Raw genomic sequence first — 15578 nt, 5'->3', positions numbered from 1 at the left:
GACAGATAAACTATAACATAAATAGGGACAAAACAAATAATAACTTCCAAAACTAACCAGATTTCTTGTCGTAGGCGTCAAGTACCACAAGAGTGTCAACAATAACACTGGGAAGAAATCATTCAACAAAGTATTAACCAAAACAACTAATAAAGCTTTTAAGGTTGAGAATAGAAGCCTCCCGACGCAGCCTCCACACACACCCTTGCGCTGTGCAATGGTGCTGCTTAAATTCTCACGGCTTCCCCTCCTCCTGCAATCACATCAGATCACCAATCATTGGAAACAGGTAGCAGCCATTACCCCCTGCTTGTAGGAAGAGAGAGAGAGAGAGAGAGAGAGAGAGAGAGAGAGAGAGAGAGAGAGAGAGAACAAACGGGGAAAAAAACAAATACGTCCTTGGACGTAACGTCTAAACGGTTTGTCCATAATTTTTTTCTCCATCTTATAGGCTTTTGGATGCCACTCTTCTACTTCTTCTTCAGTCTTGTTTGAATAATAATTTAATTTCATGCATTTCTCATCTTTACTAGGTCCCTGTTCTTTCATTACTTATGATTCATATCACTTTTGCTGCCGCATAATCATTAGGTAGGTTATTATAATACAAATACAAAAGGAGACAACATCCCATCTTTTCACTCTTGACTTTGAGAAAAATTATTACTGAGGAGAAACTCTCCTAAGAGCTCAGAAACCCAGCAGGAACTTGTAGAATCAATTACACTAGTATTTATGTGTTAAGTGACTGAGTAGATGTCTCTTCATGACTACAGGCATATATACAGTGTAGAGCTTTATCCAGTGTTATGAACATGGCCACTGCTATAAAGAAGTCACTGTGAACTGACACCAAAGCATATTGTAAAGAACATCACATGCACATCATATCATAACTTAACTCAAGTTTTCCATTAACCTCAGAATACATTAATCATCAATGAGACACAATTAGATGCATATTCTTTATGAAAATATTTGTTTCATGAATAGAACTTTTAATGATATAGATTATTGTGATTTGTGTGTTTTTGAGTGCCAGAAGGACATTTAAAGCAGTCCTCACTATTTAAAATGCTCATAAATCCACCAAATCACATTTTCTTTAAATCTGATAAAGTTAACAGGTTTCTATGAGGATTTGGTTTGGGTAAAGTATAAAATGTTAAATTGGTATAAAACCCCTTGAGGACTGCCACTCTATTAAATATGTTGTAAATTGCTATGGTACAAGCTAATTAACAGCTTGTAATTTATTTTTACTTAATATAAATCTGAACTTTTATTTTTTAATGCCTAAATAATATAGTCACATAATATATATAATATATATATTAAGTAAATTGTAATTTATATTAAGTAAAAATAAATTACAAGCTGTTAATTAGCTTGTATCATAGCAATTTACAACATATTTAATAGTATTCTTGTAGCTTGTATCATAGTAATTTACAACATATTTAATAGTACTCTAATAATATAAAATATTATTATATTATATTATCTGACCTACCCAACAACCTTCTAGCAAATGTAATAATAAAAAAATAAACATTATTTCACATGAACAACTATATAGGTACAAACTCACAAAGGTAACTATATAGATTTTTTTTTTAAACATAGCAAAAGAATTGGATGCCTGTGAGCATGCAGGGGATGTTTGTGACAAATGCTCCAGGTTCATTCCTCAAAAGACAGCAAAAGAAATAAAAACAAAAAAACGCATTTAAAAGGACATTTGCAGAAACATTATGAATGTGGGAGTTTTCTATTTTGTTTTTCACTTTTCGTTTGTCTAGGATCATCACAGCAATGATTCAAATGAGACTTCCTGAGACACACACACAGGCATCACCCTAATGCGTTTCTTTCTGCCACATCTCTTTACAAAGATAGACCATTAAAGCTGATCACAGAGGCATGTCTAGCATCAGTTCAGTCTTTTTTATTTGCTCGAGGGAGGATGCCCTTCATTAAAATAACAACGGCTCATCTCATGCATATGGAAATGGAACTTTCACCATCTCCAGTACGGGGTTTGGCCTGTCCTAGTCTTATGCAGGACACATCGCAGGATTAGGAGGAGGTCACGCGTTCATCCGCACGGCTCCATTGACGTATGCACAGCCTATTCCATCCCCAAATCCTAACCTTGAGCAATGTGACCGAAACCGAAACTGCCTGATCTCAAATCAGCAGTGAGAGTGAAACTCACCCTCGGTTTTGAGCAGAGGACCCAAGATGTTTTATCATCTTGATGTTTTATCATGCAATATGGTACGATCAAAAGGGACAAAAAGTGAAACCCCTAATCACTCAAAATCACTAATCACTCAAAAGCCTTCGTGATCAAAACAAGCCTGTTGAAATCAATGTTCCCACTTCAGAGTACCAGATTGTCATTTAGTTCCCTACTATATCCCTTTGTCTCAGTTGGATGAAAATGTTTGGGTGACAGGGATGAAGGGGCCTTGTGGAAGTGTGTCTCGCAAAGGGGTCAGCATAATAACAAGATTAGTGAGTTTTAATTTAGATTAAACAGGGTTTGCCCAATAATGTCCCTTCCCCTAAACCATAATAACCACCTGCCTCTAACAACCAATAGTAAGTAGTAAATCATGGTTCAGTGTGCCTTCGGTAGCACTAATGCTCATAATATATTTTCTTTTTCCAGGCCATCAATTTGCTGCAAAGGAAGTGGCTAGAATTAATTCATTTTGAAAGTGACTTCATGGCTTTCGTCCACAGTACTTGTCCGGGGTGGTTTTGACAAACTAAAAGCTATTAGATATAAAAAAAAAAGAATTTGTGGTATCTTGACTGATATTAGCATAATATGGATGAATCAATGTAGTTTCATGCCTGTAAATTTTAAAAGCATTTCAATAAAAAAAATCCCTGAAAACACTGTTAAAGTGTGTTCTTTTGGACTTAAGATTTCATTGACTCAGTTACACCTTTGCTAACATGGCAGTGATGCTAATGCAATGCTGAGCACACATCAGCAGAACATTATGCATGCGCCCGATTGGCGGCAACTGCCTTCATTACGCAAAACCTGATTAAATGTTCCCTCCAGGCCGAAGTAATGATCCCTCACCTATTGTTATTCATATTCGCTAAGGGTTCAGGGCTAAGCAGCTCCTTGTATCTCCACTTTGGGCTCCATTAATAATGTCTATTCACAGCCATAAGTTCGGCATTTGTAAATGACACCTGGGGGTGCCCGCAAATGGTGTGCGATTTCACATGGGGCCTGGTCGTGAGTGTATTAATGTCCATTTGTTTGTGTGTTTGTGTTTGCGTGACAAGTGGACATATGTTATCTAGCATTTCTAGCAAAGGCCCAGATTGTCCTCGCTAATGCTCAGATGCTCCCTAAAGAATCAAAATGCACATATTTACATAATGCGGGAATGTAAAAACAATCAAATGAGCGGGAAGGATGGGGGGAGGAGACGGCAGAAAGGAGGAGGTAAGGCTAAATTTCGCTCTCATTCTCACTACAGCCATAATGGATGCTGCTGATTACCACTGATAGTGTCACACCTCTTTCAACTTCTGCATTAAACCTCTGAATATTCAAAGCGATTTATTCAAAATGATTTTTTTCTAATGGCATGTTGTCACTGAAACGATGCTTTTTCACTCTAGACAGCCAAGCTAATTGGACCTATAGGGATTTAGGGAGGTTCTGAGGAGCTGAACTGAATGTGCTTGTTTTGTTAAAGTTAAAAATGGAAATTTAAAATAATAGTAGAAACTAATAAGCATAAAATGTAGCACTTGAAGTTCAAAAGCAAACACGATTCAGCCGACCCAACTTTAACATAGCATTCAAACTACATTTTGGTTGATTTGGGGGTTTTCAAATTAATAATTGGCCAGTTCACTGGTTCAAAGCATGTCAAGGTTGGTGATAGTAACAAGGAAAAAGCACGCATTAAGATATTTCTTTACCATAAGTACATTTTTTTTTCGACAGTTAAAGTGACAGTTAAAGACTTTTACATTGATGCTAAAGATTTCTACTTCAACTAAATGCTGTTCTTTTGAACCTTTATTCATCAAAGGATCCTAAAAGAAATTATCACCGTTTCCACTAACATAAGCACCACAACTGTTTTCAACATTGATAATAATAAGAAACGTATAGACTGGAGTAATGGCTGCTGGTTATTTTAAAGTCTAATAAGATTTCACAATATTAGAGTTTTAATATTTTCGATATAGAAATGTATAGTGTGTGTATACATATACATATCCAGCTTCAAAGAGTTAAAATTCCTGTCTACTTTATCACAATTCTGCACAGAGTTCTCCAGTCATTAACATCGTCACCGCCACCGCTCCATCCAATACATTCTCAAAATCATCTTTCCTGGTTCAATACCTCCCCAGACCCCCAGCATGCAGACAATCAAGTGTTTTCTGAATCACTCGCCCCACCGCCTGATAAATTATTCAGCTGAATATAAGTAGACACTAAAAATTTAATGATTTGCCAAGTTGGATTCTGTAGAACAAGCCGGAATACGAAGACAGGATCAGTGTGGCCTGGATCTTAATATATTACTGTAACGGCACAGCTGGGTTGTTTTAATAAAAGCCTTTTGAAATATTGGCCCATATAGGCAGATTTACTGATTTGTGATACTGTGAGCAGATGAAAAAACTTGGTTTGGAAGTGATATATACACGTTCTAAGGTGAAAGTTGTGTTCCTATGAATACAAATGCATTAACAAGCTGTATGTGAGGCTGCCTGAATCGCCATATAAAGCTGCATAAATAAATAAACACTCAATCTTCCTTTCATCATCTTGGAAATGAAAGGTAAATTTAGATTTAATATGGGGTTGTGATTCACACACCTGCTGAATCCACATATCAACACAGCCACACAAGGCAGTGTCAACTGGAGTGTGAAGAAGCACTTTATACACACACAAACACACACACAAACACACATGTTTGTCATTTTTATACTTAGCTAATGATATTTTCCATCCCCTACCCCTAAACCTAACCTTTTTGCCTTTTTAGATCGTCTTAAAACCTTTAGTATGCTGTACAAATCCACAAAGTCCCTACATTTTCACTTTGGTTGTACTCTTAAGTTGCACAGTGCAGTTAACATTTATATGGCAAATGTAAAATTATAAAAAATAAAAAAAATTAAAAACACAGAACATGCTGACTTCAGATATCTCAGATCAAATTTAAATGTTAATGGTTGCTAACCTGCTCAAAATCTCCTGCTTCATTGGTCAGGTTGTGCCAAACACCCAACTGATCCACTGACCTGTCACCCAGGAGGCCATCCTGGAGGACAAAAAGTGAAAAAAAATCAAGAGGTTAAGTAATGTTCCTTAGCTAAATTGTTATCATAAATTAATTACACCAAGTTCTTGAAATCACATTCTAAAACCACAGGGAATTTCTGTTAATCCTACCTTTGACTTTTCATCTATTCTGTGTGGAAAGTCTCAACTGATGGGTCACAGATGGGGTCAGAAACTAAAACTAGATATGCAAATACTGAATGAGTAGAGAACAAATCCCAACAGTCTCAAAAGTGCCGAAACTTAAAACAGTGATAACATAAAAACCTACCATGACACTAAACATTGACCAGATAATTATAGGGGGGAGGGGGGCATAAAAACTGCCCTCATAAAGGTAAAAAAAAAAAAAACTGAAATCCAGTGGCAAATATTGAGGAAGTATATTTTTGACACTAGTTGCAGGTCAATTTTATTAAAATAATAATAAGAATAATAATAAGATTTAAAAAATTAAAGTAAATACAGCCCAGACATTATAAATATGTGCGCACTTGTAATTCATTCATCTACAAGAGAAGGGTATTGGATTACACACCGTGTTTTTTTGTCAAGCAGAGCATAGAAATATCACAATATTGATAAAGCGAAAGGTCTGAACTGAGGTATCTTGTTCTTAAGTCTGTGGTATTGGAAATCTATGCCATTTCATTACACCAATTTACCTGCAAATCTCTACTGCCCCCAATTGGGATCGAGGCACGAGATAACATTTGCACAAAATTTGCCATATAATTTAAAAGTTTGTATCAATAAAAGTTTGATTGATATGCCCCTTTGTTTTACCTGTCCAATCCCTTTCTTCCTTCTTCCACCAAAATCAGCAATATCGCAGGTGCCTGATTGCTAACAATACACTGTTTATCACTAATGATGTCACTTCCCCCCACCTTACGTGAGCACTTACACAGAGGTGCAATCCAAGCAATAACCGCACTGTGAAACAGCCTGCAGCCCTGCGTGAATCAATGGCTGAGTTTTGTAAACCTAAACACGTAGCTCTAGAAAGGACAAGACATGTGCCCACCCTCAAGGGCCTGGCCTTCAGACCATATTCCACCTAACATTCCCTCCTCTATCCAAAAACAACACCAAACTCTCTCCCCCACACAACAACACAATGACTGTGCAAAAGCAAATGCTGTTGACACCATGAAAAATGGCCTTGCTCATCTTTTATACACTAATTTGGGTGTTTGCACTTCCATTCTTTGTATTCAAGCTAGTTTGCGCTTTGTTTTAAAAGCTTATGCTGTATAAATATAATTGTGCATGCAGAACAGATTTGGTCAACACTCTCAGAAGCAAGAAACGGCTGGCAAATAAGTGCTGAGAACAAGAACACTCTTCTAGACCTGCAAGTCAACACTCACTGTGAATCAATAAGAGAAACAGAGCTCAGTTTCCCCATTTATTACTCCAAGAGGCGATAAATTACTGAACAGCACTCCACGCCGCAGCTAATAAGTTCAAAACAGGGGAGTTAGCAACTTTCCAGGGCATTATCATATTCTATTTCAAATCCCAGCTATTGACATAATTGGGCAGCTGAAGCGGTGACTATAGCAATCCACACTCTGCTCAGTGCCATGTCAGCCAAACAGCGTGTAAAGAGACTTAAAGTAATAAGGTCTCCTGTGCATTCAACCTGTGAGAGAGGTGCAGTGCCCTAGGATCCATCGTTTTGAGCTTCACAGTAAGCGGCACTACAGAGTTAAATGCCCTGTGTGTGTGTTGAATGGCCAATTCATAATGAGGAGTTTTGTTCAATCTCTTAAGAACATGAATGCAGTGGAGTCTCTGAATTGTAGGCACCTTGCAAATGGGTATTGAGGTAAAGCCGCTTAAATCCAATATTATACAGAGGGGTCTTACACTAGTAATAATGCTTCTATTGTGCAATATTTAATATTTAAATAAATGTAAATAAATTACGGAAGTTCTAAGCGGCCATGCATTATTATTTTTTTCCTTCTTGTTTTCTCGTTATAACGACTTATTTTCTCGTTATATCGACATAACGAGAGTTGTTTTCTCGTTATAACGACTTATTTTCTCGTTATATCGACATAACGAGAGTTGTTTTCTCGTTATAACGACTTATTTTCTCGTTATATCGACATAACGAGAGTTGTTTTCTCGTTATAACGACTTATTTTCTCGTTATATCGACATAACGAGAGTTGTTTTCTCGTTATAACGACTTATTTTCTCGTTATATCGACATAACGAGAGTTGTTTTCTCGTTATAACGACTTATTTTCTCGTTATATCGACATAACGAGAGTTGTTTTCTCGTTATAACGACTTATTTTCTCGTTATATCGACATAACGAGAGTTGTTTTCTCGTTATAACGACTTATTTTCTCGTTATATCGACATAACGAGAGTTGTTTTCTCGTTATAACGACTTATTTTCTCGTTATATCGACATAACGAGAGTTGTTTTCTCGTTATAACGACTTATTTTCTCGTTATATCGACATAACGAGAGTTGTTTTCTCGTTATAACGACTTATTTTCTCGTTATATCGACATAACGAGAGTTGTTTTCTCGTTATAACGACTTATTTTCTCGTTATATCGACATAACGAGAGTTGTTTTCTCGTTATAACGACTTATTTTCTCGTTATATCGACATAACGAGAGTTGTTTTCTCGTTATAACGACTTATTTTCTCGTTATATCGACATAACGAGAGTTGTTTTCTCGTTATAACGACTTATTTTCTCGTTATATCGACATAACGAGAGTTGTTTTCTCGTTATAACGACTTATTTTCTCGTTATATCGACATAACGAGAGTTGTTTTCTCGTTATAACGACTTATTTTCTCGTTATATCGACATAACGAGAGTTGTTTTCTCGTTATAACGACTTATTTTCTCGTTATATCGACATAACGAGAGTTGTTTTCTCGTTATAACGACTTATTTTCTCGTTATATCGACATAACGAGAGTTGTTTTCTCGTTATAACGACTTATTTTCTCGTTATATCGACATAACGAGAGTTGTTTTCTCGTTATAACGACTTATTTTCTCGTTATATCGACATAACGAGAGTTGTTTTCTCGTTATAACGACTTATTTTCTCGTTATATCGACATAACGAGAGTTGTTTTCTCGTTATAACGACTTATTTTCTCGTTATATCGACATAACGAGAGTTGTTTTCTCGTTATAACGACTTATTTTCTCGTTATATCGACATAACGAGAGTTGTTTTCTCGTTATAACGACTTATTTTCTCGTTATATCGACATAACGAGAGTTGTTTTCTCGTTATAACGACTTATTTTCTCGTTATATCGACATAACGAGAGTTGTTTTCTCGTTATAACGACTTATTTTTCTCGTTATATCGATATAACGAGAAAAATAAGTCGTTATAACGAGAAAACAAGAAGGGAAAAAAATAATAATGCATGGCCGCTTAGAACTTCCGTAATAAATAATAATTTAACAATAATATATGTTACAATTATCCTTTAAAATTGTATATATTTTTAAAATTGAATTATATTTATAATTATACTATATATAAATAATATAATTTTCTAGTTTAATATAATTTGAATGAAAAGTAAAAGAAATTATGAATTTGAACTTTAAATATATGTTTGTTTGTTTTTTACATTATGTATGCTGGGAATACACCAAAGAGTGTCTTGTGCTTCAATGGAAGAAAAGAAGTGTACACACTGAAGAAAAAAAAAAAGTGTAGAAATGATTTTCTCCAGGAAATTGTTAGTACATTTCATAAACAATTACAAAAAATGACAAGTAACATTAAAATATGTGAAATTTTGAAGCAGAAATACTGAAATTGCATTTTCGTAAAACAATAATCATTCATTTTCTTTTTTTTCAACTTCGAAAAATCTATTTTTTGCAGCACATGATTATTGTCACAATTTTGATTTGATTAGTGACTTAGAAATCTTAAATATTTCTTGTCCATTTTACAACTATCTCTTAATTTCATTCAAGTTTTGTTTACATTTTTTTAATAATAAAAAATACTTTATTTCCAGCACTGTAAAAATTATTTTTATTATTTTTTTATTTTTAAGTTGTAAATAAAAAGATTAGGTATCGGAGTACATTTTACAAGAAAATGCTATTTCAGTCTTTAATTCGATGTGTCACTTGCCATTTCTTTGTCATTATTTGTGAAATTTACAAGCAATTTAAGTGAAAATAGTTTCACAGTGAATACTACACAAGTTTTTTTCTACTGTCTGTCCCTGTCAAGAGAACAAAGCTTTTGTGCAGGCAGGGGCCAGGGGGATTGAGTTTGTACCACAATGTCTTTCTGTCCCGCTCGCTCTTCCTCCATGCCCTGTCATTAAATGCAGAGCAAGAAATGTCACAGTGGGGCACTGATGTCAGAGTGGTTCAGTCCCCTCCTGAGCGTTAAATTAAGCGAGACAGAGAATGACCCTTTTAGTTCTACTGTAGACATGTGATACAAGACTGTTTAGACCACCCGGTCACATCGGAAGATGTGGTTTTCTTTTTTTTTGTCCCCCTCTTCTGAACCTAAATTTTATATAATATAAGTTTAGCTCTGAAATGACCTTCAACCCTGAGATGATCAGCTCTGAATTAGAATTTTTTTCGTCCCTTTCAAATTCATTTTCTCCCGATGTCTACCAAGCAACATTTTGACCATGACATCAGTGTTCTGCAACTCCTATCATACTAGAATCTTACATATTTAGAAAATTGTTATTGGGTGGTTGCCATGGTGTTGCTACATGGTTGTTAAGGTGTTCTGAGTGGTATTTATCATATTTGTATGTGGTTGCTGCTAGGTGGTTTGCTTATAGTGGATTCAAGTCATGTCAGAAATATCATTTATATCATTCATAAAATTTGTTTTTATTTACAATAAAACTAGATGCACAAAATACAACAGTACTGCATAATTAATCATACCTTTTTTACAATATGGTAGAATATATACTAATATCATTAATATTATTAGCAAAACACACATAATGTGCATTCTTTATTCATCATTTTGTAGATGATTTCTTACTGTATTTATTTTTTTGTGAACTTTTTATTGTCTTTCACATATAAACAAAATAACATTATTAGAACAAAAAAATCAAGGGAGGAATAACAGAGATATTACCAATTATTTAACAATCTGACAAGAAAGAAAATAATAATACTGATAATAAATAAAAAAGCAATTAAAAAAAATATATATAAAAAAGAATAAAAGAATCAAAATAAATATAAATAAAAAAATCAATGGTACCAGGTTTGGCCTTATTAATTAGTGCAATTGTACACTCACAAGTCACTATTTTAAGGATCCAATGTTTTTGCATATGTGTGCAGTGTAAAAAACATACTATATTTTTTTGTAGAAAAGATACAGTAGCCTAATATACCTCACCATTTTACTCCAAACAAAGTGATCTGAACGCACTTGATTACATACAAATTTGATTTCTTAACTCATAAATATGAACTTCCCATGAGGACTTGAAATCAGAAGAGCCAATCTCCCAAGTCTCTATAATATTCTGGTGCTTAGAAATGGCTTGAGTTTTTTATCTGATTTCAATCTATGGGATTTTTTCCTGTTTTATCATTCAGTCAGTTAAAATCATACATCTGATTTTTTAGAAGTAATAAAGCACCCCTCATCCACAAGTCACATGATTTGGCATCACTCATGTTCGCACAGATATTGTGGGATAAGTTTATTCATTCTGTAAACCCCCTAGCCCTATAATACCACAATATATATTTAGGTTGGAAAATCAGAAAGCAGAGAAAGGAGAAAAGTGACAGGTTGTCCAATCTGGCAGTTCCTGCTTTCTCTTCATTTGACAACTCCAAATGCTTTGGCCCCCTTTCTGACATGTGACAAAGACACCATACGCAAAGTATTTTTTGCCCTTTGTGAATGAGAGATAATTTTTGCACCTGTTCGCCACAGGAATAGCGGGGAGGGAAGCACAGAAGGAGAGAGAGAGAAAAAAATAGAGGGAACAGAACAGAGGAAGAGAAGGAGAGATAATATGAGATGAGAAGCAGGCATGGCAACAGGTTACGAGGGAAAAGCAAAAGGTGCCGATATCTTAATGGTTCAGTAAATTGGCTGTTTGCTACACATCAGCCCACAGACAGACACTCAGCACCACGGGGCCTCCCAGAAAACAGCAGAACAACAGAGAATTCTCCTAATTATGAGCTGATTGCACTGACAGCAATCCGTGCTCTGATTACAGCTGGAATAAATGATACAAGCCTCAATTCATGGTCAAACGGCTATTTCTGGCTTCATTCCTTCGTTCCCCATGCACCACAGATAAGGCCTGTCTGACTGTGCTTGGCAAAGATCACTCTAGATGACTGCTTTGGTAATACCCACATTTTGTGTTGCTTTTTTTTTTTTTATCTGTTTTTGAGTCATTAATGTAAACAGTCCTTTATTTTGACAGTTCAACTAATGAAACCCATAAGAAAAAAATTAAATTAATTAAATTAACATCAAATTATGAGAATTTATGAGCAATGTGTTGAAGAATGCATTCAGAAAGCCCTGCATCAGTGGTTCTCATCCTTTTTGTCTCTGATACTGTCAAAGGCAGTATTTGAAGGCCCCCCCAAGATACTTCTGCTATAATGGAAAGCTGACATACTTTTTAATTTACAGAAATTAGAGGCGATATTTAAAACATCATATTTAAAAAAATTTAATTAAAATAATTATAATAAAAATAATTTATTACATTTTTAACTAAAAAATTTGCATGACTTAATTCTGCTGTAATGACAAAGCTGAAATACTTTTTCAGACTTTTTAACTTACAGAAATTATTTTAAATTTAAAATGTATAAATAAATACTTTAAATAATTATTAATAAAAAATTTTACCAATTAATTGTTTACATGACATTTGTGATTAAATACATACTAGTTTGTGATTGGGATGTTTAAATTGTTTATATGTTTTTTTAATTATTATTAATTTTACTTTTATTTTAATTAATTAAATGATTTCTACCCAATAAAATATTTTTGATTATATTTTCTATATATTAAAAATGATAATCATTGTAAAAAAATAAGATCACTCGAAAATTCTGCTCACCGCTTCAGTGTGAACTGTGCAAAGACCTTCGCATGGTGTTCTACAACATAAATGGCATTCAGTCATATTTCAAATATGAATTTTGAAAATGTCAATTCATTTTTGGGCTGTGTTTTTAAAGCCCAACTATCACAAGAATGTGAGATTATGAGCCTGATGAATCAGGCAGCCATTGTAGTCCTTATGTTGGAACTTAGATTACCTATTTCATAAATTGCTTTAAAAAATTATTAGAAATCATTAGACATTCCAGAGGGAATCAACAAAAATTTGCCTTCCAGGCCCTACAAACTGAGGTCATGTACAGGAAAGCAGTTTTAATTTTTTTCATTAGTCACAGAAAAATTACATGCTTCAGCTTTAAATCGAAATATCTTAATAAAAGTGACTTAAATAGTTCCATAGTGCACTCTGGTGGCTTTGTCGTCATTCATGAGCGTATTAGCTTGGTCTGATGTATAAAAAGCAAAGCACAATTTGTTTTCTCTCACAGTTCACTGCATTAACATTAGTCTGTTTAGATCTGTTACTGGTCTCTTGGTCTGTCTTTACCATGTAAGCAAGTGAAGCATCCATTATTCCTCCATCAGTGGCTTCAACTCATGAGCTCCTCACTGGCCTGACAATTACCATGAATTATCTTCACTTCCAGACAATCAATTAAGAGAATTATTGAACTCCTCCAAAACCTTATCGGCTCTGCCCAGCAGGGCAGCACAGCGAAGATAGATCGCAGATTGTGAAACCTCTAAAGACTGACTCTTTATCACCTGAGAATTTGCTTTGCGTACTACCACATGGGCCTGCAGTCGCTCTGTCACAATGGTTAGGGAAAGGCTGGCCTAAACGTCCTTAAACTAAAGCTTTATGCAATAATCTAAAGTGGACTGCAGGTCCTCTGCCAATAACAAAAGCCAAGCTAATGGGGGGAAATTATATCTATTATACAATTTGCCCAGTAATTACACAGCATTTTTAATACAGTAGCTTACATTAACTGGATTAGATCCAGACAAAAACCTAATTAAATAATCTGTACAAAGTCACAAAAGCAGGTTAGCTGTGTCTTGGCATAATCTGATATTCAGTCAAACACACACACACACACACACACACACACACACACACAGTCATCACAGTCTTGTGCGCCATCAGGCTTCATCCAGCAACCCAAAAATGATCATTTTCTGCCATCTAGTGTTACATATAAATCAATCGGAGTGGTTGAATCATTTGTGATACCATATTGCCCTCTTATGGATGTTCTTAAACCTAACAATGGACATAGACATTAACTCTTTTATCGTCTTGTCTAGTCTCGTCATCAAAGTTACTAACAGACTTAAATGGATAAACAATTCACACTGGATTTATTATGTCATGGTTTTGGATATATTATCTGCAAAAACAAAGGCCTATCTTCTTTTATTTTTTTTTATAAATTTTTTTTAACGATACGAAACCCAAAAGTACTCACCAAATGCAAGATTTTTATAGATAAAACGAAGCATGGACATCCAATCGCGTCTTTTCCGTTCTTTCATTCACGTCCCATCAATGATCAATATTCATCAAGGCTTAATGTGAAACAGGTGTCAGCATTTTTTTAAAGGGACTTTTATTTTGCATTAAATATGAACGTCTCGTCCAAAACCAGGAAGGAATGCATATGAATAGATAAAAAGCTATGTAGGTTAAAAGTGTACAGATAGATGATTTTCCTTCATGCCATCTAGCATCTCTGAATTATTCTGACAACCTAACAGTAAACATTTTATCATAACAAGGTAAAAATAGATTTAAATCACCAAAAGAAAATAAATGCAATGCAATATAATCAATAAAATAATAGAAATGCAATGAATAATAAACATATATTGAACCATATTTAATGAACAAAATGCATCAGTTATTTTGTACTAGTTTAATTTACAGTTACATTCGAATGATCCATTCTCATGCAAATTAAGGAATAGGTAAGGACAGATAATTAAGCGAAAAACAAATACCAACATAAAGTATATATTTTGGACAATATTATAGGAATCAGACATTTTATAAAAATAACAACAAAATATATTTTTAAAATAAATATATAAATACTAAATTATTTTAAATAAATAATGTAATCAATTAATTTAAACAGATTTATGTATTATTTAACTATTATCTGTTGCCCCATCCTGCCATCCAGCATCTATTAATTATTTTGACAATAGAAAACATGTTATTATAACAAAATGAATATTAACAATAAAACAGATTTAAATTATCAAATTAAAAGAAATGCAATGCAATAATAAATAAACGGCTAATAAAAATGTAACACAATCACACTATATTTAATAAACAACTATGTAACTTATTTCACATTAGTTTAATTTACAGTTCATGTGAATGATCCACTGTCATGCAAATCCAGGAATATAGGCACAGATAACACATCTGAAAGCAATGCAGTTACAAATACACACAAATGCTTTTGCTAACATAAAGTATATATCTTGGACAATATTATAGAAAACAGACATTTAAGTAAAATAAAATATATTTAAAATAAATATATAAATACTAAATTATTCGGGGGGGAAAAATGAATAAATTAATTTTTAAAATATGTATTTCTTTATTAGTTTATTATTCTCTGTTGCACCATCCTCCCATTCAGCATCTATGAATTATTCTGACAAAATAAAATAAACATTTTATTATAACAAGATGAATATAAACAATAAAAATAGACTGAAGTTATCAAAATAAAATAAATGCAATAATATAATACATAAAACGTATAATAAAATGCAATAAATAATAAACATATTGCACTATATTTAATAAACAACAATGTAACTTATTATGCATTAGTTTAATTTACAATACAACACATCTGAAATCAATGCAGTTACGATACACTCTCTCACACAAAAATACTTTAATAATAATAATAATAATTTAGGAGTCAGACAATAATATAGGAATCAGACATTTTATAATAATAACAGCAATAAATTATATTTAAAATAAATGTATAAATACCAATTTAATAAATACATTTATATATATATATATATATATATATATATATATATATATATATATTTTATGT

The 15578-nt window shown here is 33.6% G+C and overlaps 1 long non-coding RNA gene across 1 annotated transcript in view; it reads right to left on the bottom strand.

Annotated features, from left to right (window-relative positions):
• The window catches only part of LOC107584720 (uncharacterized), a 65751-nt gene extending 51730 nt beyond the window's left edge, over positions 1-14021 (bottom strand). Inside the window, exons 1-3 of the long non-coding RNA XR_001609178.1 lie at positions 13950-14021; positions 5459-5528; positions 5247-5327 (exon numbers count right to left, since the gene is read on the bottom strand). This is a non-coding gene — a long non-coding RNA (uncharacterized lncRNA). The remainder of the gene's footprint in view (positions 1-5246; positions 5328-5458; positions 5529-13949) is intronic.
• Positions 14022-15578: the final 1557 nt, after the last annotated feature.

This window comes from Sinocyclocheilus grahami, unplaced genomic scaffold (genome assembly GCF_001515645.1).
Source record: "Sinocyclocheilus grahami isolate Dianchi unplaced genomic scaffold, SAMN03320097.WGS_v1.1 scaffold1.1, whole genome shotgun sequence".
Taxonomy (NCBI): domain Eukaryota; kingdom Metazoa; phylum Chordata; class Actinopteri; order Cypriniformes; family Cyprinidae; genus Sinocyclocheilus; species Sinocyclocheilus grahami.
Note: the sequence above shows the minus strand (reverse complement) of the source record. Positions and strands in the feature narration are given on the sequence as shown.